General features: G+C 52.6%; 1 long non-coding RNA gene across 7 annotated transcripts; it reads left to right on the top strand.

The window, feature by feature from the left end:
* Positions 1-3,641: 3,641 nt before the first annotated feature.
* On the top strand, positions 3,642-17,248 carry LOC111559560. Of its 7 annotated transcripts, none has more exons than XR_006594697.1 (4): positions 3,642-5,336; positions 5,463-5,575; positions 15,115-15,388; positions 15,693-17,248. It is a non-coding gene; the product is annotated as an uncharacterized LOC111559560 (long non-coding RNA). The 7 variants fall into 7 exon arrangements; XR_006594695.1 differs by lacking the exons at positions 15,115-15,388; positions 15,693-17,248 and adding exons at positions 9,014-9,203; positions 9,362-9,639 and having other exon boundaries at positions 3,645-5,336; XR_006594696.1 differs by lacking the exons at positions 15,115-15,388; positions 15,693-17,248 and adding an exon at positions 9,100-9,640 and having other exon boundaries at positions 4,592-5,336.
* The last annotated feature ends 10,373 nt before the right edge of the window (positions 17,249-27,621 follow it).

Genomic DNA, 27,621 nt, shown 5'->3' with positions numbered 1-27,621 from the left:
CCAGTTCGCTGTACCCTCCCGGGCCTCGGTGGGGAAGCTAGTGACTGAGGGTCGGAAGGGCCGTGTGGACCCTTCCAGCCCCAAGTACAGCCACATCCGCTTTCCAGAGCCGGCTTCAGGAGCAGAGCCGCCTGCGGGGAACAGGTAACGCCGTGTGACTTCCGAGGCAAGATCATTCAAATGCCGGGGACTTGTACTGTGCTCTCCTGGGAGCTAGCCCGAGCCAGCTTGCGCAGAGCGACCAGATGAAGAGACCATGTGTAGGAGTTCTGGCTGACAGCCAGTCTCAGCTGTTAGACCTTATGTGAGCAAGGAAGCTTCCAGATGATTCCAGATGACTGGGCTGCCAAGTCGTCCAGCCTTCCAGTCGTCCTGGCTGAGGAGCAGAGACTACTTGCCTCTCTCTGCCTTGTCTGAGTTCCTGACTCCCAGGACCCAGGACACGTACCAAAGTGATCACTTTCTGTCACTAAGTTTGACGGGGTTGGTTTTGCAACAACCAGAACAGAAGGGAACTTGCAGAGGCCAGGGGCAGATAAGGTGACAACTGCCCCCAAAGTAGGCACAACAGAACCTCGACCCTCCTGGGCCTGAAGGAGGAAAATCTATCCATCTATCTGCCTATCTGTCTATCTATTTATCTATCTAGTAGGCTCCATGCCCAATGTGGGGCTTGAACTCATCACCCTGAGATTAAGAGCCCCATGCTCTACCAACTGAGCCAGCCAGGCACCCCGGGAAGAAAATCTTATTAGTAGAGCCCAGTGGGGTGGGGGAGGGGCCTCCCTGTAGAAACAGTTGTCCTGAGGTACCCAGATGAGTCCCCCTCTGAGCTCCCGCTGGGGGTACAGCCTTCGGGGCCAGGTCCTGAGACACAGAGGAGGACCAGAAAGGATGGGGGATGAATCCGGGGGCGGGGTGGGGACCCGAGGGGGGACACCTGCCGGGTGTGGAGTTGAGAAGTGTGACCCATGTGAAATCCCCCACAGAGGACTGAGATGCCGGACGGCAGGTGCCCCCCCAGCAGGGCTGTACCAGTGCATGAGGACCTGCATTTATGGACATTCCGTGGAAAAGACCCGTGGGGCACAGAGCTCAGCGACAACCCCTTTGTGCCCCTCTTTGCTCTCAGAGCCTGGGCACAGCCCTCGGCGGGGGAACTGTCAAGCCGCAGCCTCCAGACAGGAGGCTGGAGGGCTTTCTGGCTGCTCTGATGGCGGCTGAGCCCACACATCTTGGAAGGAGGTGCACGGAATACTAAAAAATTTAAGTGCTGCAATCAGGGCCTAAAGTAACGGAGCTGGAATTATTGAGGGAAATTTACAAGTTAAATCACCTAAAAGGCTGCACATGCAAATGACGCTAAATTAGCAAGAACTTGGGGGGCACGAGAATGACTCATCCTTTCTCAAAAGGAAAGTGGTCAGAGAGCACATCACAAACCGGGAAGGACAGGGACTGAGACCATCATTCCCCAGGCGGCGTCCGCGCGCTACAGGGTGCTTGGCACGCGGCGCCCCAAACGCCAGAAGCTCCCCAGTTCTCGTGGCGCCCAAAAATATCCTGTGCGCGTGAGCGTGCCCCTGGGACCTGCGATTGGGAAGCATGAAGAACCCGTTTCGCAGGTGGGAGCCTGAGTGGTGGCAGCTCTCGCCGCGGCTACGTGACAGAACTGTATGGACCCGAGAGCTTCCCAGGCCCTGGGCCAGACGCCCTCTTCGGCTAGCTGCAGCTCCACGGGCCGGCGGTTTGTGTCGGGGCCTCAGCCGAGCCGGTCCCTCGGTACCTCTCCTGATGCCCTTGTGCGGGAGGGCCCAATGGTGTCCGGAGGCCGGCCGAGGGCTTCAGTCCCACGAGCAAGGGTCCGAGACCCCGGTCTTGCTGACATCACCATCACCCTCTGATGGCCAGGCTGGGAAACAGCCATGGCAGGTGGCAGACAGACAGACAGACTGGCCTGGCAGGCAGGAGGCAGAAACCAGCGGATGCTTTGGGCAACGCATTAGTTTCCTGGGGCCACCTTTTTTTTTTTTTTTTTTTTTTAATGCTCCTTCATTTTTGAGACAGAGACAGAGCATGAGTGTGGGAGGGGCAGAGAGAGAGGGAGACACAGAATCCGAAGCAGGCTCCAGGCTCCGAGCAGTCAGCACAGAGCCCGATGCGGGGCTCGAACCCACGAACCGTGAGCTCACGACCTGAGCTGAAGTTGGATGCTTAACCAACTGAGCCACCCAGGCGCCCCACCTAAACGTGGACCACGAACCTAGGTGGCCTGAACAGCAGAGATCTATTGTCTCCTGCTTCTGGAGGCCAGAAATCTGAGCTCCAGGCATCAGCACAGCCGTGCTCCCTCGAAAGCTGCTAGGGGAGGATGTGTTCCAGGGCTGTGTCCCGGCATCTAGTCGTCCCTGGGCTCGGGGCCTCAAATTCATATCTTCAATGTGGTGTTCTCCCTGTGTGTCTGTCTTTCCCCCTTTCTATTACGGCACCCGCCATTGGATTGGAGCTCACCCTAATGACCTCATCCCAACTTAATCATCTGCAGAAACCTTTTTCCAAATAAGGTCACACTCACAAGTCCTGGGGGTGAGGACTTCGCGGTCTTTGGGGAACACAATTCAACCTATGACAGACGTCAACTCACAAGTGTATTGGGCAAGTTCTCTGTAAAAGGCACCGTGCCGGCCACTGAAGGGACATGGCCCCAGCCCTTAAGGAGCTGCCCACCCCCCTGCCCGGAGGGTAAGCACCGCCGCATCTCGCTTACTAGCAACCTCGATGCAAAACCGAGTGCCTGAGTCATTTCTCAACTGAATTCATATTTTATTTGGCTCCAGTTCCCTCTGGGGTCCGGCTGCCTGCCAATGCTGCTCTGGGGCTCTCGGGCAGGGAGGCACCCCGAGGACCTTGACCCGGGGAATACGATAGTGAATGTGCAGAGCAGTAAGGATATTGAAACACATGCAGAACGGACATCATTGTCCTTGGCGCTTACGTGAACTTAAATGCAGATCCTAAATCCAACAGCAAACTCCGCCCTGGCCCCTCCCCCCCCCCCCCCCAGCAGCTGGACACCCTGTGATTCCCCCAGGGCTGAACAGCTGAGTGTAGCCTTCAGATGAAAAGCTGCCTCTCCTGATGTGAGCACAGGCGGGGGTGGGAAGGAGCCCTGGATGGGGGGGGGGGGGCAGGCAGAGATCTGGGTTCTAAACCCAGTTCTGTCACCAACAAGCAGCATGACCTTGGGCAAATCCTGAACCCTGTGTGGCCTCTGCTCAGTGGCTAGGAGGCTCTAAGATCCCTCCCAGTGCCAAGATTCCAACTCCAGGGAGAGGGCAGGAGGGTCGTGGAGAATCCTCCCAAGGAGACTTACAAGACGCAGGACCCACTGGCCTTCAGTTCCCAAGGGGAAATTTTACCTGCTTATCGGGCCTCAGCTGCCCAGGGCCTCTGGGCGTGATTGGGCTCAGGTTGAACACAGCGAGGGCATTGTTTTCTCTGTGGGAAGTTTCAGATAAGGAGCGGGGCTCCACTAAGCCAGATCAGGACTCGGGTCCCACCTCACCTTATCTTGAGGCTCCAGCCAGCCCAGTCTCCACCCCCCCACCCCCCCACCCCCCGCCCAGGGGTTCATTACAAGCTCAATATTTCCCTCCCGTGGAACATCTAGCCCTCCTCTCTGCCCCCCCATCCCTTACAAACCAACTCAAGTTCCACCTCTTCCATGAAGCCTTCCCGGATACAACTCTATGTGGCAAATCAGTATCAGTTCTTCATTTCAGTCATAGAACATGTCGCCTGGATCGTATATTGAGGTCCAAATAACTTCTATGTCGCATTTAAATGCAGCTTCAAATATGCAAACCAAGAGATGTCACCAGCACATTGCCTTGCATTGAGTGTCTTGTCATGCGTCACACTGAGTGGTCCCTAGGACTTTTCAATCTGTAGACTTACGATACTCAGTTCTGGAAAAATTTTGTGTATTTTTACGAATTAGGAAGGAAGTTAACCTTCCTATTACGTTCTTTGTTCCTTCCAAAACTTCAATTTGAACATCCTGGATTTGTTTTCTCTCTCTCTCTTTTTTTTTCTCTCCGAAATTCCCAGAACTGGAGGTCATGAAATACATATCGAAAGGACACTTCAAATCCCTGTACATTGTCAAAGTAGATCCACTCCAAAGTACATCATCATGAATTTTCAGGATACTGACGATAAAGAGAAGACTCTAAAAACTTTCAGAAAGGGGGCAACATTTAATAAGACGGATCACGGATCAGAATGGCCTCAGACTTCTCATTAATAACACTAGATGGTAGCAGTGCCTTCAAAACTCTGAGGGACAGCGGTTCCCAAGCACAGTTATATACCCAGTGAAGCCGCTAAAACATTAGGGCAAAATGGGCGTGTTTAGATACGCACGGTCTCAAGCGTTCACCCCTTAAGCATCCTTTCTCAGGAAGCTGCTGGAAGGGAGACTCGATCAAAACAGGAGAACGAAGCAAGAAATGAGAAGGAAAGGGAGCCAAGAAATGGGCTTCCGCCCAAGAGAGAGTCCGTGGAGGGCACCTCCAGGATGCCCCCGCCCCGGTGGTTGTTGGGGAGGGGGGGGTTTGGGCAGCAGATATCAGTCCCCCTACATGGGAGAGGCCAGAGGGCCCTGGGGAAGAGTTTTTCCCAGACGCCGAAATTAATAGGATATCTAACATATCTGAATCTACACAACTTGCAAACCGGGAAGAATTGGGGGATAAAACAGTAACGAGTACATAGAGAGCTCGGCAAAAGCAAATGCAAGGCAATCGCGAAATCCAGAGAAAACGAAAAGTTACAGCAGAAGGAAAAATTAATCATGGCTCATCCGTGAATAGTAGTTAACTGTTACCCGAAACTCCGAAAATTACTCTAACCCAGAAGAAGTCACAACTGGGAGGATGAACGGCCAGCAAGTCTAGGGTGCTAAGGGTGAAGAGACCGGAAGTGGAGGGTGAAGGGTGAAGGAGACAGAAAGTATAAGGGGGTGGAAAGCGATGAGATGATGGGTGCGTGCGTGCGTGCGTGTGTGTGTGTGTGCGCGCGCGCGTGTGTGTAGGAGACCAGAAGGGGAGGGGTGAAGGGTGAAGAGTGAAGGAGACCGGAAGCGTAAGTGGGTGAAAGGTGAGAGGTGAAGGAGACCGGAAGTAAAGGGGGTGAAAGGTGTACGAAGACAGGAAGTGTCAGGGGGTGAAGAGTGAAAAATGTAGAAGAGCCAAGTTGTCACGGGCTATCCTCAGTTGCAAACTCCCAGAGTGGAAAAAGCTAGAAATATAAGCCTGTTCTTTGGTGATAGGGAGGTAAGTAACAAAATAATCAGCTAGAAGAGTTGAGCGCTCCCACTGTGGAGAGCAGGAAGTAGGGAGGGGGGAAATGCTCTTGTAAGTATTTGCCTTTAAACTGTGACGTTTCGGTACAAACCACAGAGAGGGAGACCCCGAGGAGTCGACTGGATGTGCCGTGTGCGGCGGCCGGGCCTACTCGCCACCCTCGGGAGGGCCCCCAGCGAGCGTGGAGGACGGAACCCCCGCAATCACCGGTCAGTCTCGTTATTCACACCCCACGACTGCTGTGGCTTGGGGAGTGGGGAGTGAGGGGCAGAGGTGGGCCCTGGGAGGCCAAGGTTGGGCTGGGGTGCCGAGGGGCCTTCCGGGGGTCAGGGCAGCACCGGGTGGGCCCGCGCGTTCCGTGCTGTGGGGTCCGGCTCGGGTTTGGAGAGCCCCCAGCGCCCCGTGCCCCCCGGGGCCCAGGGAACCTCAGAGGCTGTCGGTCCCGCGACGGCCGCCAGGTGGCGCCAGAGCCCGCGTCAGCTCGCAGCCTCCGAGCCCGGCCTCCCCGGCGCCCAGGCCAAAGCCGGCGGGTGGGGGTGGCCGGGTCTCCCGGTGTGCGTCTCCCTCACCCCCACCCCCACCCCCACCTCGGCATCTCCGGGGGAGATTTTTTCCCAGCGGAAAATTTCAAATACCTGCAAAAACAGACCGAACGGTATTACGAAAAGCTGATTCCGTTTCTCTTAACTCCTCCGCCCGTGTCCCCACCACCCTGTTTGTTTCTAAAAGCGAATCTCAGACATCCCATCATTTCATCTGTAAATATCTCAGCTGGCAACTCTAGCAAAAAGGACGCAAAACAGATCATAGTCGCATCATTGCCACAAACGTTGAACAAACCGAAGGCCTGGGTCAGGAATGCGGGGAATGGGGAAGGGGGCAGGCATCTTCAGGATCAGGTAGGGAGCCAGGAGCCCCAGACATGACACGGGGTGGCTTGTTTGCGGGAGAGGAAGCCCCCCTTCCCGGTGCTCACCGCGGACTCCTGCAGCGCTGGGTCAGATGGACGATGTGAGGAGCAGGCTGGGGGGCTCTGGTCCTGCCCACCCCTCCCCACCCCTGGACACTCTCTTCTGCCACCAGACATTGTCAGTTCAGCTGGACAGTGAGGGGAATGCGAAGGAGAACTATGAATGCGGATCACCAGTCCCTTCCGGGCCTTTTCTGTCTCATCCCATAAATTCCGTGCTTTTCTTTCTTTTTTTTTTTTTTAACGTTTATTTATGTTGAGACAGAGAGCCCACCAGCGGGGGAGGGGCAGAGAGGGAGAAAGAGAACCCCAAGCAGGCTCACGCTGGCTGCCAGCCCAGAGCCCGACGTGGGGCTTGCTTGAACCCACGAATCCTGAGATTATCATGACCTGAGCCGAAATCGAGTCGGACGCTTAGCCAACCGAGGCACCCAGGCGCCCCAATTCAGTGCTATTCTTAAGGCTTAAATCCTGGGCGCCTCTCTCTACTCAGCTGGTCCAATGTGCCTGAAGGACCGCCCAGCCCATCTCTCCTACCCCTCCTGACTCTCTCCTGGAGCTGATCCTCCCCTGGACTGACTGAAGCCGAGGACCTGGGCCACTCTGCTCCTCCCTTGTGTCTTTTTACATCTCTGCATTTTATGGCCAGCCACTCCCAGGAGCGGGGGGGGGGGGGGGGGGGGGGGGTCGGAGGTGTGTGTGGGGGGTGACAGCAAGCACATAAGGCCCGTTGTCAAGCCTTGAATTTCCCCTGATCTCCAGCAGAACGCTGCACGGAGCTCTAAGGCGGGCTGGGGGTCACGGACCCAGGCTGAGGCCTAGCTCTGCCCGACAAGCTGGCTGACCTCGAACAGGCTCCTTCACCTTGCCCGGGTGCAGGGCGGAGACGGGGGTACCAATAGTAGTTCTGAAGCTCCGAGGGACAATCTTCAGTGCTGAACTCAGTGCACGGCCCTCGGCGACGTTCTCATTAAATCGGCCGCTCCCCAAGCCCCTTCTCCCGACTGGCCGCTCTTCCAGGATCTTTCTGCTCATTCATTCCTCCCTCTCGACAAGCGTGTGTTGAGCACCTACTGTGTGCTAAGCGCTAGGGATGCTGCGGTGAGCAAAACGGAGCTGATGCCTGCCCCCGCCCAGCGCTGGGTTTGAGAAGACACAGTCCGGCAGGGGCCACGCAGGTCGCGAGCGGGCAGTGCGGGTTGCGGGGGGGGGGGGGGGCGGTACGGCCTTCTGGAGGAGCAGGGCTTTCCCAGGTGAGATGTGCTGGCGGGTGGCCCCGAGCTGGGCTCACCTGACCTGTTCAGGCTAACCTGGGGAAGGCCCGGGCTCTCTCCTGACCGCCCCCCCCGGCCCCGCCCCCCGCCAGGGGAAAGGGTGTCCCTGCTGGTTCCCTGACACCGGGCCCAGCATGGACCCCTCTCTCTCCTTGGTGTCATGCTGCTCTCTTCTCCCAGCTCAGGTGGTGGAAAACGGGGCCCCGGAAGCTTGAGGAAGCTCGTTGCGGCCCAGCCCCCCGGGGAGACACTGAGTCCATCAGAATTCCCGTCTGCTACCCTCGACTGGTCATCGGTGGCCCGTCGGGCCACGGGGCCCCGCTGCAACCATAAGGACGCAGGGAGAGGTGGGCGAGTGCGGAGGGCCTGGCTCCCCTGGTGCTCCTCCGAGCCCACCAGCAGGACTTTCTCTTCCCCCACCCAAGGGGGCCCACTGCGCTTTTCGTAGATAAGGAAAACCGAGGCACGGGGAGGTGGGTTCGTTTCCTGCGGCTGCCGTCACATGTCACCACAAACTTAGCAGTTTAGAAGCAGAGACGTGTTCTCTCTCCGAGGCTGACATCAGGATGGCAGGGCCGTGCTCCCGCCGGAGGCTCCAGGGGCGAGGCTCCTCCGTGCCTCTTGTAGCTTCTGGAGGCTGCCGGCTCTCCTTGGCTCGTGGTCACGGTCACTCCAGTCTGCAAGGCCGGCATCTACACGTCCGTCTCAGCTCCACCTTCGTGGTGCCTTCTGCCCTGGGTGTGCGTCAGGTCCCCACCCGCCTCTCTCTTCTGAGGACATTTGTGATTACATTTGGGGCTGCCAGATATAACCCGGGACAGGCTCTCCATTGTCGGGATCCTTAATTTAGTCCCAACAGCAAAGGCCCTTTTCCAAATAAGGTAACATTTGCAGTTCACACTCGTTAGGACCTGGTGTTCTTTGGGAGCCTCTGTCAGTCCCCGATGGGGAGTCCGTAACTTGCTCAATGTCACACAGCAGATTAAGTGGTGAAGCTGATAGCTAAACCCGTCTGCCAGCCAGACTGAAAACCCCCTGCTCTTAATACATTCTTATTCCCTTGTGCTCCGGAAGCTTCTTTGATTTCTTCTTTTTCAATGTTTATTTGTTTTTGAGAGAGAGAGAGAGAGAGAGAGAGAGAGAGAGAGAGAGAGAATGCGTGCTAGTGGGGGCAGGGCAGAGAGTGAGGGGACCGAGGATCTGAAGCGCGCTCCTTTGCTGACAGCAGCTAGCCCCACGGCAGTGGGGGGGGGGGGGGGGGGCTCGAACTCATGACCTCAGGAGCCGTGAGATCGTGACCTGAGCCGAAGTTGGATGCTCAACCGACTGAGCCACCCAGGCGCCCCGTGCTCCAGAAGGTTCTATTCAGAGCCCACCCTCAGAACAATGTGTTCCCTCCTCAGCCCTGGTCGCCGACCGGTCACGTGGGTTGAGGGATACCGTCAAAGCTTGCCTGCCATAAGACATTTCCTCTCCTGGCCTTTCCCAGCCCAAGTCCGTAACCCTGCTGAGAGCTCAGGGCACTCGCAGGGACAATCCGTGGAGCAGTGGAGGCCGTCATCCCGTTCATTCACTCATTCCTTCGCGCCACAGGTATTTGGCATCACCTGTCAGGAGTGCCGGGATCAGGAAACATCCTGGCTGACCCACGGTGGGCAGGGCTGGGGAAAACCACAGCGGAGTTTGGGGAGAGTGGAGCCTGAGGACGCTGAGGACCGCGTCTCATCCTTCTCTTGTATCTCCAAAACCAGAACCAGAAAGGGGGAGCCACGTAAAATCAAGCGCTGAATTAATGAAACTCACGTGGATCGTCAGTTGCTGTTACGGTTAGCAAAAGAGATAACCGGTGTGTTATCTCCTGATGGAAGAACACGGCACGGCCTCCCCGTGGTGCAACCAGCAAGACCCGGGCTGGGAGGGGCGCCTGGGGGGCCCAGTCGGTTAAGCATCGAACCTCGGGCTCAGGTCAGGATCTCATGAGCCCCGCGTCGGGCTCTGTGCCGACAGCTCGGAGCCCGGAGCCTGCTTCGGATTCTCTGTCTCCCTCGCTCTCTGCCCCTCCCCCACTCATGCTCTGCCTCTTTTCTCTCTCAAAAATAAACATGAAAAAACTGAAAAAAAAAGAGAGAGAGAGAGAGAGAGAGAGAGAGAAAGACCCAGGCTGGGAGACACCCTACAGGGCAAATGACCCAGTTCCTTCACAGGTGCGTGTGCTCGTGCATGCACACACACAAACACACACTGAGTCAAGAAACCTACGGGGTAAAAGAAGCCTGACAGACGTACCCAGCGATTTCAACACGTGAACTTATTTGAATCCTGATTCAGGGGCATCTGGGTGGCTCGGTCGATGAAGCGTCCAGCTTTGGCTCAGGTCATGATCTCACGGTTCATGGGTTCGAGCCCCGTGTCAGGCTCTCTGCTCTCAGCCCAGAACCTGCTCCATATCCTCTGTCCCCCTCTCTGCCCCTCCCCTGCTGGCTTGCTCTCTCTCTCTCTCTCTCTCAAAAATGGATAAACTTAAAAAAAAATACTTTGAATCCTGATCCAAACAAACAAGATATATATTTTTTTAATTTTTTTTAACGTTTATTTATTTTTGAGACAGAGAGAGACAGAGCATGAACAGTGGAGGGTCAGAGAGAGGGAGACACAGAATCCGAAACAGGCTCCAGGCTCTGAGCTGTCAGCACAGAGCCCGACGTGGGGCTCGAACTCACGGAACGTGAGATCATGACCTGAGCCGAAGTCGGACGCTCAACCGACTGAGCCACCCAGGCGCCCCAACAAGATATTTTTAAAATGACATTTGTCAATTAGATATTTAAATACTGAGTATTTGATAAAATTTAAAAAGTTAATTTTTTAGGTGTGATGATGGTATTAAGGTTTTATATTTTAAAAACTTTTATTTTATATTTATATATTCTATTTGTGTAATAAATACATTTATATATTTTATGTACTAGGTGCATTTAAATACATTTATATAAAATATTTTAATTTTTATTAAATATTTTATGTGTCTATATCTTCATGTTTCATATTTTTATATTATTTTTAAATATTTAAAATATTTTGTATTTTTATAATTTTAGTTTTTAAAACTTTTAATGTTTTATAAAATAGATGTTTAAGGTTTTTCATAAAATCTTTATATACTGGGGCGCCTGGGTGGCTCAGTCGGTTGAGCGTCCAACTTCAGCTCAGGTCATGATCTCGCAGCTCATGAGCTCAGGCCCTAGGTCAGGCTCTATGCTGACAGCTCAGAGCCCGGAGCCAGCTTCAGATCCTGTGTCTCCCTTTCTCTCTTCACCTCCCCTGCTTGCACTCTCTCTTTCTTTCTCTCTCTCAAAAATAAAATTAAAATTAAAAAAAAATCTTTATATATTAAAAACATTTTTAAAATTATTTTTAAATTACCTATTAAATTAAAAGACAAACCTACTTTTTAGAGCTACACACTGAAACATTTACAGATGAAATAATATGAAGTCAAGGATTTTCTTTAAGAAAATATAAGGAGGGGCTCCTGGCTGGCTCAGCTGGTGAAGCATGCGACTCTTGATCTTGGGTAGTAAGTTCGAGGCCAGGTAGGGTGTCGAGTTTACTTAAAAAGAAAATTCACGGGGCGCCTGGGTGGCGCAGTCGGTTAAGCGTCCGACTTCAGCCAGGTCACGATCTCGCGGTCCGTGAGTTCGAGCCCCGCGTCAGGCTCCGGGCTGATGGCTCCGAGCCTGGAGCCTGTTTCCGATTCTGTGTCTCCCTCTCTCTCTGCCCCTCCCCCGTTCATGCTCTGTCTCTCTCTGTCCCAAAAATAAATAAACGTTGAAAAAAAAAATTAAAAAAAAAAAATTCAGGGGCACCTGGGTGGCTCAGTCAAGCATCTGACTGGCTCAGGGCATGATCTCGCGGTATGTGGGTTCGAGCCCCGAGTTGGGCTCTGGGCTGGCAGCTCGGAGCCTGGAGCCTGCTTCGGATTCTGTCTCCCTCCCTCTGTTTCCCTCTCTCTCTGCCCCTCTGTGTCTCTCGCCCTCTCAAAAAAAATAAAAATAAAAAAATAAAATAAAAAAATATATATAAACATTAAAAAACACTAAAAAGAGAAAAAGAAAAAAATCCAAGGAAGGGGAGTGCTTAGGAGCATAGATGAAACAGAACCAACAGTGAGTGCAAGCTGAGCAATGGCTCCCGGGGAGGGGGGGGGGGCGGGGTTCATTAAACCAGCCAGTCTACTTGTATGTAAGCTAAGTTTTTCATACAAAAAAGTTAAAGGTTTTTTAATTTTTTTTTCAACGTTTATTTATTTTTGGGGCAGAGAGAGACAGAGCATGAACGGGCGAGGGGCAGAGAGAGAGGGAGACACAGAATCGGAAACAGGCTCCAGGCTCTGAGCCATCAGCCCGGAGCCGGACGCGGGGCTCGAACTCACGGACCGCAAGGTCGTGGCCTGTCTGAAGTCGGACGCTTAACCGACTGCGCCACCCAGGTGCCCCTAAAGGTTTTTTAAAAAGACAAAGCACAAGGGCATTCAAGGGCTGTTTAAAGAGGTTTCCTGTTCAATTTTTTTTTTTTAATTTAAAAAAATGAGTATTTTTGAGAGAGAGACAATGTGAGTGAGGGAGGGGCAGAGAGAGCCACAGGATCCAAAGCAGGCTCCAGGCCCTGAGCTGTCAGCCCAGAGCCTGATGCGGGACTAGAACTCACCAGCAGTGACATCATGACCTGAGCCAAAGTCCGACACTTAACTGACTGAGCCACCCAGGTGCCCCTCCTGTTCAATTTTTTTACTGAAACTCCCCGCCCTCCCCACCCCCTCCTGCCAGCATCCACAGCTGAGCGCGGTCATCTTCCCGTGGGGGCCACTAGGGGGCGCGTGTCCGCCCCCACCCCAGCAAGACCTGCTCAGGTAGAGCAGCAGGTAAAACTTGAATCCCGAGGCCAAGCCAGCCAGGTTCCTCTTATTGAGAGGATAGCTCTAGACTGAAAGGGCCGGGAGGGTGGTAAAGCCCCTCGTCCCTATCCTGCCACCAGCACACTCTGCCGCGTCCCTGTCCCTTCTCGGGCACCTTCCCGGTAGGATCCCTACTGTTAGAAGAGCAAGGAACATCCCGATCGAGGCAGGACGCCTGTGTTGGGCCAGACAGACTCCAGTGGGAGGAGCCAGCTGCCCTCCACAGGTGCTTTCGAAGTTAGAAGTGCGGGCTTCCACAGATTCGCCAGAAGTCTCCTAAAATGCTAGAGAGTCCAGGCTCGGGAAGGAAGGTTGTGACACCCCTGGAGCTGAGAGCCCCCCCCCCCCTCCCCGCCCCTGCTTGTGGCCACACCCACAAGTCTCCTGGGCCTTCTGGAACAAGATGATGAGAAATGAAACAGAAAGCATCTGTCTCGAGGCTTAAAAGCAGTCATTTCAGCAATCTCAGCAGGTGGGGGAGACAGAACAGGGGGGCTCTGTGCCCACCAGGAGAGAACACGGAGGGCACAGGACACCCCCAGCTTGCCGGGCACGATGCTGAAGGCTGTGCTGCGGGACTGGCAATGTACCAAAAGCAGGCCACTGCTCAAAGCCGGAAGCCCATCCTTCCCTGGATCAGGGTGGTTTGCCTACATTGTATCTGGCTGCCAGTAAAAAACTGAAACATAAAACCCACAGCCTCTTTTTCAAATCCAATGTCCAGAATTCAATAAAAACTACCAGGCGTGTGCTCCAAACCAATGAGCAAAACATCTGAATGAACACCTGACCAAAGAAGATAGACAGATGGCAAATGAGCACATGAAAAGGTGCTCACCATCAATAGTCCCTAAGAAACATAAACGCAAGTTAAAACGAGATACCACTACACACCCACGGAAATGGCTACAATAAAAACACTGACTGTATCAAGTGTTGGTGAAGAGGGGGAACCACGAAAACTCCCCCTGCTCAATAATAGCCACTTGGGAACATGGTTGGTAGTTGATTTAAAAATGAGACATGTGTCCCACCCATTCCTCATTTAGGTATTTGCCCAAGAGAAAAACATGTGTCTTTGGAGAGACTTACACAAGAATGTCCAGAGCAGTTTTTTTTAATAATAGCCCCGGGGCGGGTGCCTGGGTGGCTCAGTTGGTTAAGCCTCCGACTTCGGCTCAGGTCATGATCTCATGGTCTGTGGGTTCGATCCGGCATCCGGCTCTGTGCTGATGGCTCAGAGCCTGGAGCCTGCTTCATGTTCTATGTCTCCCTCTTTCTCTGCCCCCCCCCCACTCATGCTGTCTCTCTCTGTCTCTCAAAAATAAATAAACATTAAAAAAAAAAATAGCCCCAGGGCTCCTGGGTGGCTCAGTTGGTTAACTGTCTGACTCTTGGTCTCAGCTCAGGTCATGACCTCACAGTTTTGTGGGTTCGAGCCTTGCATCGGGCTCTGTGCTGATGGTGTGGAACCTGCTTGGGATTCTCTCTCTCCCTCTCTCTCTGTCACTCTCCTACTCACGCTGTCTCTGTCTCTCAAAATAAATAAACTTAAAAAAAAAATAGCCCCAACCTGGAAACAACTCAAATGTTCACCAACAAGTGTATCTCCTGGAATACTACTCAGCAATGAAAAGGAACAAGCTATTGATTCATACAACTACACAAATGAATCTCGAAATAATTGTGCTGAGTGATAGAAGCCAGACCAAAAAAGAGCACATAGCATATGATCTGATTTATATAAAATTCTAGAAAATGAAAACTGAGCTGTAATGATAGTGGTTGCCTGGGGATGGGGAGAAGGAGATAGAGAGGGATGTATCCCCTAAGGGACACAAGGGAATTTGGGGAAGTATATTAGTCAGGGTCCTCCAGAAAAACAGAACCAACACATTATGTTCACACGTGAATATATATTCACATACAGTAAAACCTTGGTTTGCGAGCATAATGCGTTCCAGGAGCATGCTTGTAATCCAAAGCACTTGTATACCAAAGCGAATTTCCCCATAAGAAATAATGGAAACTCAGATGATTCGTTCTACAACCCAAAATATTCATATAAGAATGATTACAATACTATGACATAATACAAAAGAATAAAGAAAATACAAAATATAAAGAACAATAAACAACCTGCACTTCCCTTTGAAAGCCTTCATGGCTGGTGTGAGGGAAAGAGAGGAGGGCTATTGTGTAGGACGACTTTCACTATCACGAAAGGAATCACCGCTCTCTATTGGCTCAATGGAACCTTTTTCTTCTCCTGCAACCTTATCCAATGGCCCCTGCTTTTGCCTTTTTTTGAGGATTTTGCGGAACCGTGACATCGCGTTGGCGATCACCCACAATCCCGCAGCCGGAGAGAGAAGGACCATTGGCTCAGTGGTGATCGTGTGACATCTGGCATCACGTAGTACTCGGATTGCAAGGCATCTCTTGTTTTTCAAGTTAAGATTGATTAGAAATGTTTGCTCGTCTTGGGGAACACTCGCAGAACGAGGTGGTCGAAATCCAAGGTTTTACTGTATTTTGTGTTCCCCACAGGAGGTGATAACCGCTACAGGGAGGAACAGCCCTGAAAGACAGTGGTGAAGGGAAAGCCTCCCAGTAGACACATTTTGGCCAACCTGGTTGTGTGCTTCGGAGGAAAGGTGGTTTGGGGTCAAGGTCGACACTGACTGATGAGTCATGGGTCATAGATTCGCTGGCTGGTCAGGAACCTTGGATGGTCGAGATCGGAAGGCTTGTGAGCAGGAAGTCTGGGAACGAGTTACATGGAGATGGAAGTCCCTGGATGAGCATCACGTGACGCTACAAGGTATGGAAGTTCCCGGCTGGGGCCCCCACTGCAGAGCACCCCAGCAGGGATGCTTGCTAATCACGCTAATGAAGGGATCGATCTTTCCCGCGAATGTCGGTCAGCCCGTTTCCCCTCTCACCGCAGTGCATCCTCAGTAAGTACCCTTCGCTAGGACCCACACGGGTATCATCTCCATTGAGGTCTCAAACTGCTAAATACTAGCAAAGACCAACCCCGAATCCCCGAGGTTGCACCTTCCGGAAGCTGGGGGACCAGGCCGGTAACTTGTATTGCTTCTTCATGGAGAAATCTGCTCTCTTAGGAGCGGGGTCCTGTTCCGGGTCCAGACTTGCTTTTCTTTACTGGCAGCGTGCCAGCACCACCACTTGGAGATTTTCAGAGTGCCCTGCTCATTGTCATGGTAACCCACACAACATCATCTCCAGCCAAGAAACTCGTTTTACGGCAAAAGGCATGTGGCACTGAGTTCATGCCCATGGAATTCCCTGGCCTGTGCACGGCTCCCGAGATACTCAGTGGCACTTGTGTGGATGGACTGAGGAAATGGCCTGCTGAGGGCTCAGCTGGGGCACCAGCGGGAGTACATGGGATCTCTCCGGGAGACACCACGTGTATTCGGTGCCGTTTCCCCCATGGCCAGAATACACAGGTTCTGTACTTTGACAGGCTGCCCCTGGAGTCTCGAACTGGTCTGGAGCATAGCCTGGGGAGGAAATGTTGGAGATCTGAAGAGAAGATGTGACATAGTCACTTAGGTTTGTTAGATGTGCGCAAGGACCAGGGTGGAGGCCGAAGGGGCCCCCGTCGCTTTTTCACCAACCAGTCCTCTTACAGAACGTTCGCTTCCCCCGTAAGGCTGGGCTCAGCGCTCGAGAAGGAAGGTTCCCCGGAGAGCACAGTCTTGATCCCGTTAAACCGGAAGGTCAGGTCGGTGACTTGTGGGCTTCTTGACCGAGCCCGCATCGAATGGGGTTCGCTGTACTGGCCGGGATAAGGAGGACTCTACCTGAGCCAGAGGACTCACCAGAGCGCGGCAGGGTCTCCCCGTCCAAAAACCGGCCAATAGGAAACCGCGGTGACTCAGGGAGGACAGGACAGCTAAGAATTTGGATTCCGTGGGAATGAAGATTTGCACCACCCTGAGAAGTGAAACCCAGAGGGCCGCAGTGCTGCCGAGAGGTAAGGAAGTCGGTGCAGGCAGCGAGAGGAGGGAGCCAGGAGTGTCACCCCAGGTCTGGAACCAGCAGCAAGTGGGTGCTTTTCCCCCTCTTTCCCTGTTGCCTTCCGTGAAGAACAATGTTGGCCACTAACGCCGTCGTTTGGATTCGCGTTGCAAGTATGACGCAGCTGACACTACCCACTGCAGTCGATGCCTGATGGGACTTGGTGTTTCCCCAGGGTGGGGGCCACAGGATCCAGTCGTCGAAAGAAAGGACAAGGACTCTCTCTGCCCCTCCGGATTCATTTTCCATCCTTTTCTCGCCTGCTGGTGTCCAGGAGGCTGACCGCTATAGAATCCGCTCTCCAGACCCTCTCATCTTCTGGCCTCCAGTTGGATTTGACCAATGGAGGCCTGAGCAGGAGATCATAGGTTTGGAGGAAACATAGATCAGGGGATTTGTCACGGTTTTGACAGTGCTCGCTTGGCCCTGAAGCCCCGGGGCGGGCAGACCCTCTTCCACAGCCCTGACCCCCACATGGTAATGGGAGCATCATCCCTTCTTTGTCCCCTTGGTCCCCCTTTGGTGCTTGTATCTGGGTGTCTTATTATCATTATTTTCCCTTAGCCCTGCCCGTGTCTCATAAAGAGGCCCTTCATTAACTTTCTTCAATTAAACCTTCTTTCTGTGCCATATACTTCCTGCTGGTGGCCTCACTGATCCTGGGACCTTTAAGTAATTCACCTTCACTGAAGCATAAAGTTCGTGGTGGGAGGAAATGGTGAGAAATGAAGTTGTACAGGGAGGGTGGTCAATTATGAGAAGCTTTGTGCACTGGGATCGTGTAAGCTTCACGAGGCATTGAGCAAACTATCTAACCTCCTTGTGCCTCTGTTTCACCGCCTATAAAATAAGGACAATGACAGGATGTATCTTTCGGATGACCATGAAACATTGAAAACAGTGCCTGGCACAGAAAGTGATCAACAGCATCAGGGACAGTGATGCACTGCAAGGTTTTAAGCAAGGAAGTGACCGGGTCAGATGTGGTGATCCAAAAAGCTGTTCTGGGGGAAATGTGGAGAAGACATGGGGTTTGTAAGTGACCAGGTGGAGTGGAGCAAGACTGGAGGCAAGAACACCAGTAACGAGACTACTGCAAGGGTCTTAGCAAAATACATACATACAGAATAAAATTGAGATGTACCATCCAAAAAAGAGACCAAGAAAGAATAAGATACAGAATACAAGACATGGGACTTCTGGCACAATATCCGGGACCGTTAGGTAGTTCAGTTTTGCGAAAGCATAACGTGCAAGGTGGGGGTGATGGTAGAGATGTACCCCCTCCCGCTCCAGACCTACAGCGACTGAGTTCAAGAGAGTATCCTCCTAGCTTGCTGTCACTCTCTCCAGCGCCCCTGAAGTCTTCATTCTTGATACCTTGAATGTCCACATAGAGGAAACTTCCAGCACCCTGGCCTCCGTTTCTTAAGCCTCTCCTCCTCCAGTGACTCTGTCCTCTATCCCCTGCCTCAGCCACTCATTTTCATAGTCTTACCCTAGACCTCATTGTTACCAATAACCGCAGCCTTCCCATGCCTCTGTCACCATCCGTATCTTCTTCTCTGCTCACTCCTCCAAAGTCTTCTCCCCCGAACTCAACATTAGCTGATGAGCGTGCCTCCTATGTCACCGAGGAAATAGCAGCAGTGAGCAGAGAGCTCCCGTAGGCCCCCGCAACTGCCAGCCTCTGGGCCTCTATGCTCCTTCTCCCCTTCCGTTCTCTGCCGGCTCATCCCAGAGACCCCGATTTAATGTGCTGAGCGCGGCCTAGGTCTGGGGACCTTGAAACGCTCCCTGGATGATTTTATTTTATTTTTTTTTCAACGTTTTTTATTTATTTTTGGGACAGAGAGAGACAGAGCATGAACGGGGGAGGGGCAGAGAGAGAGGGAGACACAGAATCGGAAACAGGCTCCAGGCTCCGAGCCATCAGCCCAGAGCCCGACGCGGGGCTCGAACTCACGGACCGCGAGATCGTGACCTGGCTGAAGTCGGACGCTTAGCCGACTGCGCCACCCAGGCGCCCCTCCCCGGATGATTTTAACGTACATTCCACGTTGAAAACTGCCACTGAGGATGCGTGGCCCGTGCTCTCCCCCTTGAGCTGCGCGAGGAGATTGCTCCAGGAGTCTTTCTCTCCCTCCGAGCATCATCGTTGGTTCCCCCCCCCCTTTGTCTTTCCTCCCAGCTACAAACATGCTGCTGATTCCTCCAATTTAGGGAAAAACTTCTCCACCCCCCTTCTTCCTCCAATTACTGCCCCACTTTTCTACTCCCCTTCGCGACGCATTTCTCTAAAGCGTTGTCTGTATTTGTGTCTGTGATTCCTTTTCTCCCGTTGGCTCTCCAGGCTTTGCTCTGCGGGCCCACCAAAGCTCCTGTCGTCAAGTTCGCCGATGGCTGCTTCACTGCTGTAGCCTATGGCCGATTCCCAGGCTTCCCCTTGAGAGGTCATCCACGGTATCCGACCCAACCGATCACTCCTTTCGCCCTAGAATGTGTCCTCGACTCGCCTTCCAGGACACCACATGCTTCCTGCTTTCCTCCTAATTCGTGATGAATGCATCTCAGCATCCTCCCGGCTTACCCCTCACGGGGGTTGCTCGGCATGGCAGCCACATGGGTCCATCCTGTCTGTCCTTGCTCAAATCCTCCAGCGGTTTCCCATCTCATTCAGAGTAGGACACAAAGCCTTCAAAATAGCCCACAAGGCCCTGCATGCCTCACCCCCCCCCCCCCATACACGCAGATGCCGGGACCTCGGGGACCTCGGGACCCTCCAACTACATTGCAGCCTCCTCTAACACACCAGACCCGTAAATCCAGGGGCTGTGCACTTGGTGTCCCCCTCCCTTCAAGGCAAACTTCTCATCTCCCTTCTCTGTTTTTTTTTTTAATTAACTTTTTTTAAGTAAGCCGTACGCCCAATGTGGGGCTCAAACTCACAACCCCAAGGTCAAGAGTCGCATGCTCTCCCAAGTGAGTCAGCCAGGCGCCCCTGAACTTTTTATTTTGGGATAATTGTACATTCACATGAAGTTGTAAGCAATAAGGCAGAGAGGCCCCGTGTATTCCTCCTCCGGTTTTCCCCGATGGTAACATCTTGCACGACAGGTACAATGTGACCACGAGGCTATCACTGTGGTAGGGTTGTATTCGTTGCCGGTGGCTACTGTAACAATTATCACCAACTGGGTGACTTAAAACAATAGCGATTTGTTCTCCCACAGTTCCGGAGGCCAGAACTTCTAAATCGAGGTTTAGGCAGCGCCCTACTCCCTCCAGAGGCTCTAGGGGAGAATCTGTCCCTTGCTTTCAGCTTCTGGTGGCCGCTCTGCCCCGTCTCTCTCTCTCTCCAGCTTCACATCACTTTCTCCTGTGTGTGCGTGCAGTCTCCTGCCTCCCTCTTATAAGGTCACTTGTGATGGCGTTTAGAGCTCACAGGATAATCCAGGATAATCTCCCCATCTCAAGATCCTTAATCTAATTACCTCCGCAAAGGTCTTTTCTCCTAATAAGGTAACACTGACAAGTTCTGAGCGTTAGGGTATGGACATGTCTGGGAGCTGCCATCAGCCTAGCCCGACCGTGCAGATGTGGAACATTCCTGGCATCTCAGAATTCCTCAAATTGCCTTTTGAGTGTTGAATGTTGTCAAATGCTTTTTCTTTCCTTTTTTTTTTTTTCATTTTTCAAAAATGTTTATTAATGTATTTTGAGAGAGAGAGAGAGAGAGAGAGAGAGAGAGAGAGAGCCAGCGTGTGCATGAGCAGGGGAGGAGCAGAGAGAGAGAGAGAGAGAGAAAATCCCAAGCAGGCTCCCCATGTCAGCACAGATCCCAACTCGGGGCTCGATCTCGTGAACCATGAGATCACGACTTAAGCCAAAATCCGGAGTCGGACACTTAACCACCTGAACCACCCAGGCGCCCCTTTAAAAGCTTTTTCTGCATCAATTGATGTGATTTTGTGATTTTTTTTTTCTTCTTTAGCTTGTTAATAGGGCAGATTACATTGATTGATCTCTGAATATTGAACCAGCCCCAGAGGCCTGGGATGAACATCCCACGTACTTTGCTTCCCTGTGGTCCATTTCTCCCATTTGAAGGTAAACTCTAAATGGGGACAAACCTTCTGGCTCCTTCTGTTCGTTGCGGTCTCCCGGTACCTGAACGATGCCAGGCATGGGGTAAGCACTCAGTACCTGTTCGGTGAGTGAATAAAAGAGCAGTAGCGAGGTGAACGGAATTCCCCAGATTATATTCAAAGGAGATCCCAGGACAACAGCTGCAGGCAACCGGCCCAGACCCAAATAGGTCAGAAGGTTCCAGAAGAGCCTGTTGAATCTGATGCCCTGAGAGGGCATTTAGATAGTCAGCAGAGACTCGGGCTGGGTTTATAAGTACACAGAAAGCTAAGGAAACAAACAAACAAGAATTCTTTTTTATTTTTTTTATTTTTTTTTTAAATTTTTTTTTTCAACGTTTATTTTTTTGGGGGGGGGGGACAGAGAGAAACAGAGCATGAACGGGGGAGGGGCAGAGAGAGAGGGAGACACAGAATCGGAAACAGGCTCCAGGCTCCGAGCCATCAGCCCAGAGCCCGACGCGGGGCTCGAACTCACCGACCGCGAGATCGTGACCTGGCTGAAGTCGGACGCTTAACCGACTGCGCCACCCAGGCGCCCCAAGAATTCTTTTTTAAAGAGATCGTTATTGGGGCGCCTGGGTGGCTCAGTGGGTTAAGCGGCAGACTTCAGCTCAGGTCATGATCTCGCAGTCCGTGAGTTCGAGCCCCGCATCGGGCTCTGTGCTGACAGCTCAGAGCCTGGAGCCTGTTTAGGATTCTGTGTCTCCCTCTCTCTCTCTGACCCTCCCCCGTTCATGCTCTGTCTCTCTCTGTCTCAAAAATAAATAAACGTTAAGAAAAAAAAAATTTAAAGAGATCGTTATTACCGTCATATATCCATACCATGGAATACTATTCCCAACAGCAGTAAGCCATCAGGCCACAAGCAGAAGGTATGAATGGGGGAACCTTAAGTGCGTATTACTCTGTGAAACAAGCCAGCCTGAAAAGGCTACATATTGTACGCTTCTACCTACGTGGCATTCTGGAAAAGACAAAACTGTGGCGATCAGGGGTCGTGGGGAGGGAGAGAGGGAAGACAGCACCCCGAGGATTCTCGGGGCAGTGAAATTATTCTGTCTGACAGCATAATGGTAGACACGTGTCGTTACACATTTGTCCAAATCCATAGAATGTGCGACACTGAAAGCGAGCCCTAGCGTAGGCAGTGGACTTGGGTGATAATGACGTGTCAGTGTAGGTTTGTTGACTGTAACAAATGTACCGCTCTGGTAGGGGGGTGGATTGGGGGGAGGAGACGGGGGTATAGGGGAGTTCTCTGTACTTTCCACTCAATTTTACTGTGAAACTAAAATTGCTCTAAGAAATAGTCTGGGTTTTTTTTCATTAAATTTTTTTTTAATGTTTATTTATTTTTGAGAGAGACAGAGTGAGTGGAGGAGGGGCAGAGAGAGAGGGAGACGCAGAATCCAAAGCAGGCTCCAGGCTCTGAGATACTCTCACAGAGCCTGATGCGGGGCTTGAACTCACGAACCGTGAGATCGTGACCGGAGCCGAAGTCAGACGCCTAACTGACTGAGCCACCCAGGCGCCCTAGGAGGACTCTTTAAGAAAAGGAAAATACCGGGGTGGCTGGGTGACTCAGTCAGTTGGGCACCCGACTTCGGCTCCGGTCATGATCTCACGGTTTGTGGGTTCAAGCCCGCATCAGGCTCCTTGCTGACAGCTCGGAGCCTGGAGCCTGCTTTAGATTCCGTGTCTCCCTCTCTCTCTGTCCCTCCCCCACTTGTGCTCTGTCTCTCAAAAATAAATAAAAATATTAAAAACAAAAAAGAAAAGAAAAAAGGAAAGAAAAGCGCCAAATCAGAAATAAATCTGAGTCAATCTTAGAGCCATTTCTGGACTCTCTGCACCTTCCCTGTCCTGAGCTGAGGGTATGGGGGTCAGTGAGGGGGGAGGTGAAAACCTGTGTCCTGAAAACTGTGAGGAGAGCCTGGGAGCTCGAGGACATGCAACTGTCCCTGCTGGCACCTACCGGCCCCGGGACACAGCCCAGACTCCCGGGCAAGCTTGTCCCTTTGCGGCCTTGTCTTTCAGCTCACCCGGGCTCCGGGTCAGTCCGTGGGCATGCCTTGCACACTCACCTGCCAGGCTGGGGCTCCGGCTACTCCTTGCCTGGCGGGCCCTCTTCTCCCTTGCTGTTCACAGGTAAACGACTGGATGGCCCGGCCAAACTCCACCCCCCGGCTGCCTTCTCCTGAAATGTCCACGCACCCTCCAGTTTCCGCCCTGCTTCCCCAGAGCCGCCTGCAGGGGCAGGAAGAAGCCCGAAGGACATGAGTTCGAATCCCAGCTCAGACATGTCTCTTGAGCTCCCTAAACTCCGCGTTATATCATGTGTAAATCTGAATAATTGTTTCCTTCTTGCAGGGCTGCTGGAAACTCAAACACCCTGTGTAGTTTTAAGAGGGAGGGGCGCCAGCAGGGGGGGAGAGAGGCAGAGGGAGAGGGAAAGAGAATCTTAAGCAGGTTCCACGCTGCTCGGCGTGCAGCCCATCCCACAGCCCTGGGGTCGTGACCTGAGCCCACATCAAGAGTCCGACGCTCAACGGACTGAGCCACCCAGGCACCCCTATTTTTTTTTTAATTTTTAAAAATGATTTTATTTTTGAGACAGAGAGAGACAGAGCATGAGCAGGGGAGGGGCAGAGAGAGAGGGAGACACAGAATCCTGGACTCAGGCTCCAGGCTCCGAGCTGTCAGCACAGAGCCCGACGCGGGGCTCGAACCCACGAACCGTGAGATCATGACCTGAGCCGAAGCCGGGCGCCCAACCGACTCAGCCACCCAGGCGTCCCCAGGCACCCCTATTTTTATTCTTATTTATCTATTTGTAATTGAGGTATAACCGACACTAACATTATCTTAGTTTCATTGTACAATGTAATGATCGGATAAGGATCGCCATGATGAGTGTAGTCAACGCTGATCACCTCACATCCTTACAAACCTTGTCTTTCTTGAGATGAGGACTTTTAAGATCTACTCTCTTAACAAGTTTCAAATATGCAATACAGTATTTTTAACTATGGTCCATCCCCGGAACTCTTGTCATCTGGAAAAACAGAGACGCAGTCCCCATGAAACACTAACTCCCCAGCCCCCTGTCCCCAGCCCCCCGCAATCTCCATTCTTCCTTCTGTCCCCTCCAGCGTTGGGAGTGGCCCCTATGATTGCATTTACGCCTCGCATCTGGTTTAGCGAATTGTTCACCTGGATTAATCCCGTCTTTCATCCCTGTCCGGCAGAGCCTCACACAGTGCTGGGCACGCCCCAGGACAAGCTCGAGGCAGAAATGCAAAACAAGTAACAGAAATGAACAGATAAAGAGTCCCACTCAGGCTCCTGATCCAAGGCACGTAGATCTGTGGCCTGATTTCACACAGTGGGTGCTCAAGTCTAATTTGAAAGTACGAATGATGATAGAGGTGATTTTTGTAAACTTTCACTTCTGAATTCAAGAGCCGCAAAAGAACACACGGTGGAGAGTAAGTCTTCCTCTATCCATCCCACCCCCCCCCCCACCTCCTCACCAGGGACCAGTTCCTTTTGTACCCTTTCCAGAGGACTGTGCGTGTGTGCGCGCGCACACACACACACACACACATTAGCTTGCTTTACACACTGTTCTGCACGTCTCAATTTTTTTCACTCACCTTATCTCTGAGATCCTGCTCTATCGGTATATGGAGTGCTTCCCCATTGTTTGATAGCATTCACGGAATGATGTATTTATCTTGTCACCTGTTTATCCTGTCTCTTATCGCCTGTTTACACCTGTCACACAATTTATTTAATCTGTCGCCTATTGGCGAGCATTTAGGTATTTCCAAATTCTTGCTATACAGGCAGTGCCGCAGGGACGGCCGGGCCTCACAAATGGCTGGCTTTCACCCCTTACCTCTAGCCCTGTCTCACCCAGCCTCTGGCTCAGTCTCCCCCCGGCCTCCCAGGTCCCCAGTGCCAGCCCCTTCTGCAGCCATAGACCTGTCGGCCTGAAGCCTCCTCCAAACATTTGCTGGACCTTCCTCTGCACCAGGCTTGGGTTGGGCCAACGAGTACCAGTCCCACCCTCCTGGAGCTCACCGTCCAGAAGGAGGGGTGGACAAGGGCCCAGTGACTTAAGAACAACCCGTTAAGCACTGGGATAGAGACATACCCTGCCCACCTGGGAAGTCAGAAAGAAGGGCCGTGGGCTGGACTTCTGATGACTTTATCCCCCACGGACAGACTGTGAGTGGGAGGAGGAAAAGGGGAGGTGCAGGGGTGGGTACAGGGCCAGAAGAGGCGGGACCATCCACCTGGCTCCCCTGCCTGTCCCCTCTGGCCAGGCCTAGGCCAGCGCTCCGCCTGCCTGCCCGATGCTTCCCCTATTTGTGTCCTGGTTGCCTGCTCTCCCTCTGGGGGCCTCCTCTGGTGACCCCCTCCCCCAACACACATACCCTCATGTCAGGTCCTGGTCACCTTGCCTGACCTTCAGAACGAACTACCTACCCCATCAGAAGGGCTGCTGCTTCTTATTTTGAGAGAGAGCAAGAGAGAATAGGGGAGGGGCAGAGAGAGAGGGAGGAAGACAGAGAGAGAGAGAAAGAGAATCCCAAGCAGGCTCCATGCCATCAGCACAGAGCCCGATGTGGAGCTCGAACCCACAAACTGTGAGATCATGACCGGAGCCGAGATCAAGAGTCGGATGCTCAACCGATTGAGCCGTCCAGGACCCCTCAGAAGGGTTCATTCTGCCAAGTTAGTAGCTGGTGTTGGTGGGAGAGGAGAGAGCTGGAGGGCAGGCAGATGTGTACTGCCTCTAAATAGACTCCTGTCTGCCCAAGGGGGTGAAGTCTGGGTCATGGGAAGTCTTTCAGGCCCCCTCAGATCCCACTATCCAGACAGCTTTCCATCCCTCCCAACCCCAAGTCATTGGGCAAATCCTCCCCACCTCAAACTATCCCCTCCTCTCCTTTCCCTGCATTTCCAAGAGTCCCTTGTTAAGAGATAAATGTTCCTAGGAAGGACAGCATGGAGTTGTCAGCAGGAATACGTTTGATCGAGAGCATTGAGTAAGCAAATTTGGGAAGAAGGCCACCACGGGTCCTTTAGCAGCCAAAGATCTGAGGTGCTCTGGGGAAGGGTCTTGAAAATAGAGTCACAGGGGCTGGGGAGGATCAAGCATGGTTTTCCAGGGCTGAGCTGGAGTATGTTTCTGTCCAGTTTAGTATCGACATGGTTTGTTTATTTTTTTAAATGTTCATTTGTTTATCTAGAGAGAGAACGCTAGCAGGACAGGGGCAGAGAGAGAGAGAGGGAGACAAGAGAATCCCAAGTCTGGGCTGTCAGCGTGGAGCCCAATGCACGGCTCATTCCCATGAACCCATGAACCGAGAGATCATGACCTGAGCCGAAATCGAGAATCGGACGCTTAACAAATTGAGCCACCCGGCACCCTTAATGTCAACAGGTTTTAAAGGGGGTGTAAAAGCAACATTATTCACAGTGGTCAAAGGTGGAAGCAACCGAATTATCCATGGACAGATGAATGGATACACAAAATGTGGTTGATACACATGTATACGGTGTATATATCGTGTATATATCCATACAGCGGAGTCTCATTCAGCCGGAAAAGGAAGGAAATTTTGACACCTTGAGGGGTCAGCCTTGAGGACGTTATGCCCAGTGAAATAAGCCAGGCACAAAAGGGCAAATACCGTATGAAGGTTTTTATACGATGGGCCTTGAGCAATCAGATTCATAGAAACAGAACGCAGAACGGCGGGTGCCCAAGGGGATAGAGAATGGAGAGTCATTGCTTAATGCGTAGAGTTTCAGTTTTCTAAGTGAAAAAGTTCAGAGATCATCTGCACAACAAAGTGAAAACACTTTACAGCTTTGAACTATATACTTCAAAGCAGTTAAGATGGCAAATTTTGTGTTATGTGTATTTTAACATAATTGGGGAAAAAGTTTTAAGTAAAAAAGGAAAACATAACAACAACAACAACAAAGTGGAGGTGGAAAAGCCTCCAAGCCCGCTCCTCTCCGGGACGGTGCAGGCCCAGGCAGCGCTGGGGGCCCCGGATCCCCAAATGCCCACGGTGTGAGAGGAGTGGCCCGGATGGGGCCAGGCTAGGCATCTGGGGAAGAGGCGAGACTCTGAGGGGACAGGTCTCCACCTCCACCGGGGCCTCAATCACAGCTCTTCCTAGTAGGGGGGTGGGCAGGACCCTGACTCCAAAAGTCCCTACCTGCTGGCTCCGCCACGCAGAGGCTCCCACTGCCTCGGACCTTGGCTCAGGCTCTCTGAGGCTCATCCCTCTCAGCAGGGAAGAGCTGAGCCCCTACCGTAGGCCAGGCACCGTGCTAGCTGCCACTGGTGGTTCGAGGACGACTCCTGGGAGACCCCACGGGGTGACGAGAGTCCGCTCATCTGAGTGGATGTGGGGCGAGGGCCTGTGCATAAAGGTAGGAGGAGGTGCCATCAGTCAGTGCCTGGCCCTGAACCTGGAGTGGAACCGAACCACCACTCCCCGCTCGCCGCGCCCCCACCCCCCCCTTCCAGGGAGGTGTTTGTGTGCGTGCAAATGTGTCTGTGAGCCTGTGTGATCCAGAGCAGGTAATGTCTGCCGTCACTTAGGCTGCTGACAGTCTGTGTCAATCCGCGGGCGCGTAGGTGCATCTACAGACCTAAGGCTCCTCCGTGCACAGGCTGAGAATCACAATGAACTTGGCCGGGGCGCGAGCGTGGCGATCGCACGTTCGCCTGGATGGGGCGACGCTGCCTGCTCTGATCCCTAACTCATTATTAAGCTCCTCGCTCTTTGCAGACGCTCCCTGCGCCTCCCCCGCTCCGGGCTGCAGC

This window comes from Felis catus, chromosome A2 (assembly GCF_018350175.1).
Source record: "Felis catus isolate Fca126 chromosome A2, F.catus_Fca126_mat1.0, whole genome shotgun sequence".
Lineage (NCBI taxonomy): Eukaryota > Metazoa > Chordata > Mammalia > Carnivora > Felidae > Felis > Felis catus.
The sequence above is the reverse complement of the archived record's forward strand: the minus strand, read 5'-3'. Positions and strand labels throughout refer to the sequence as shown.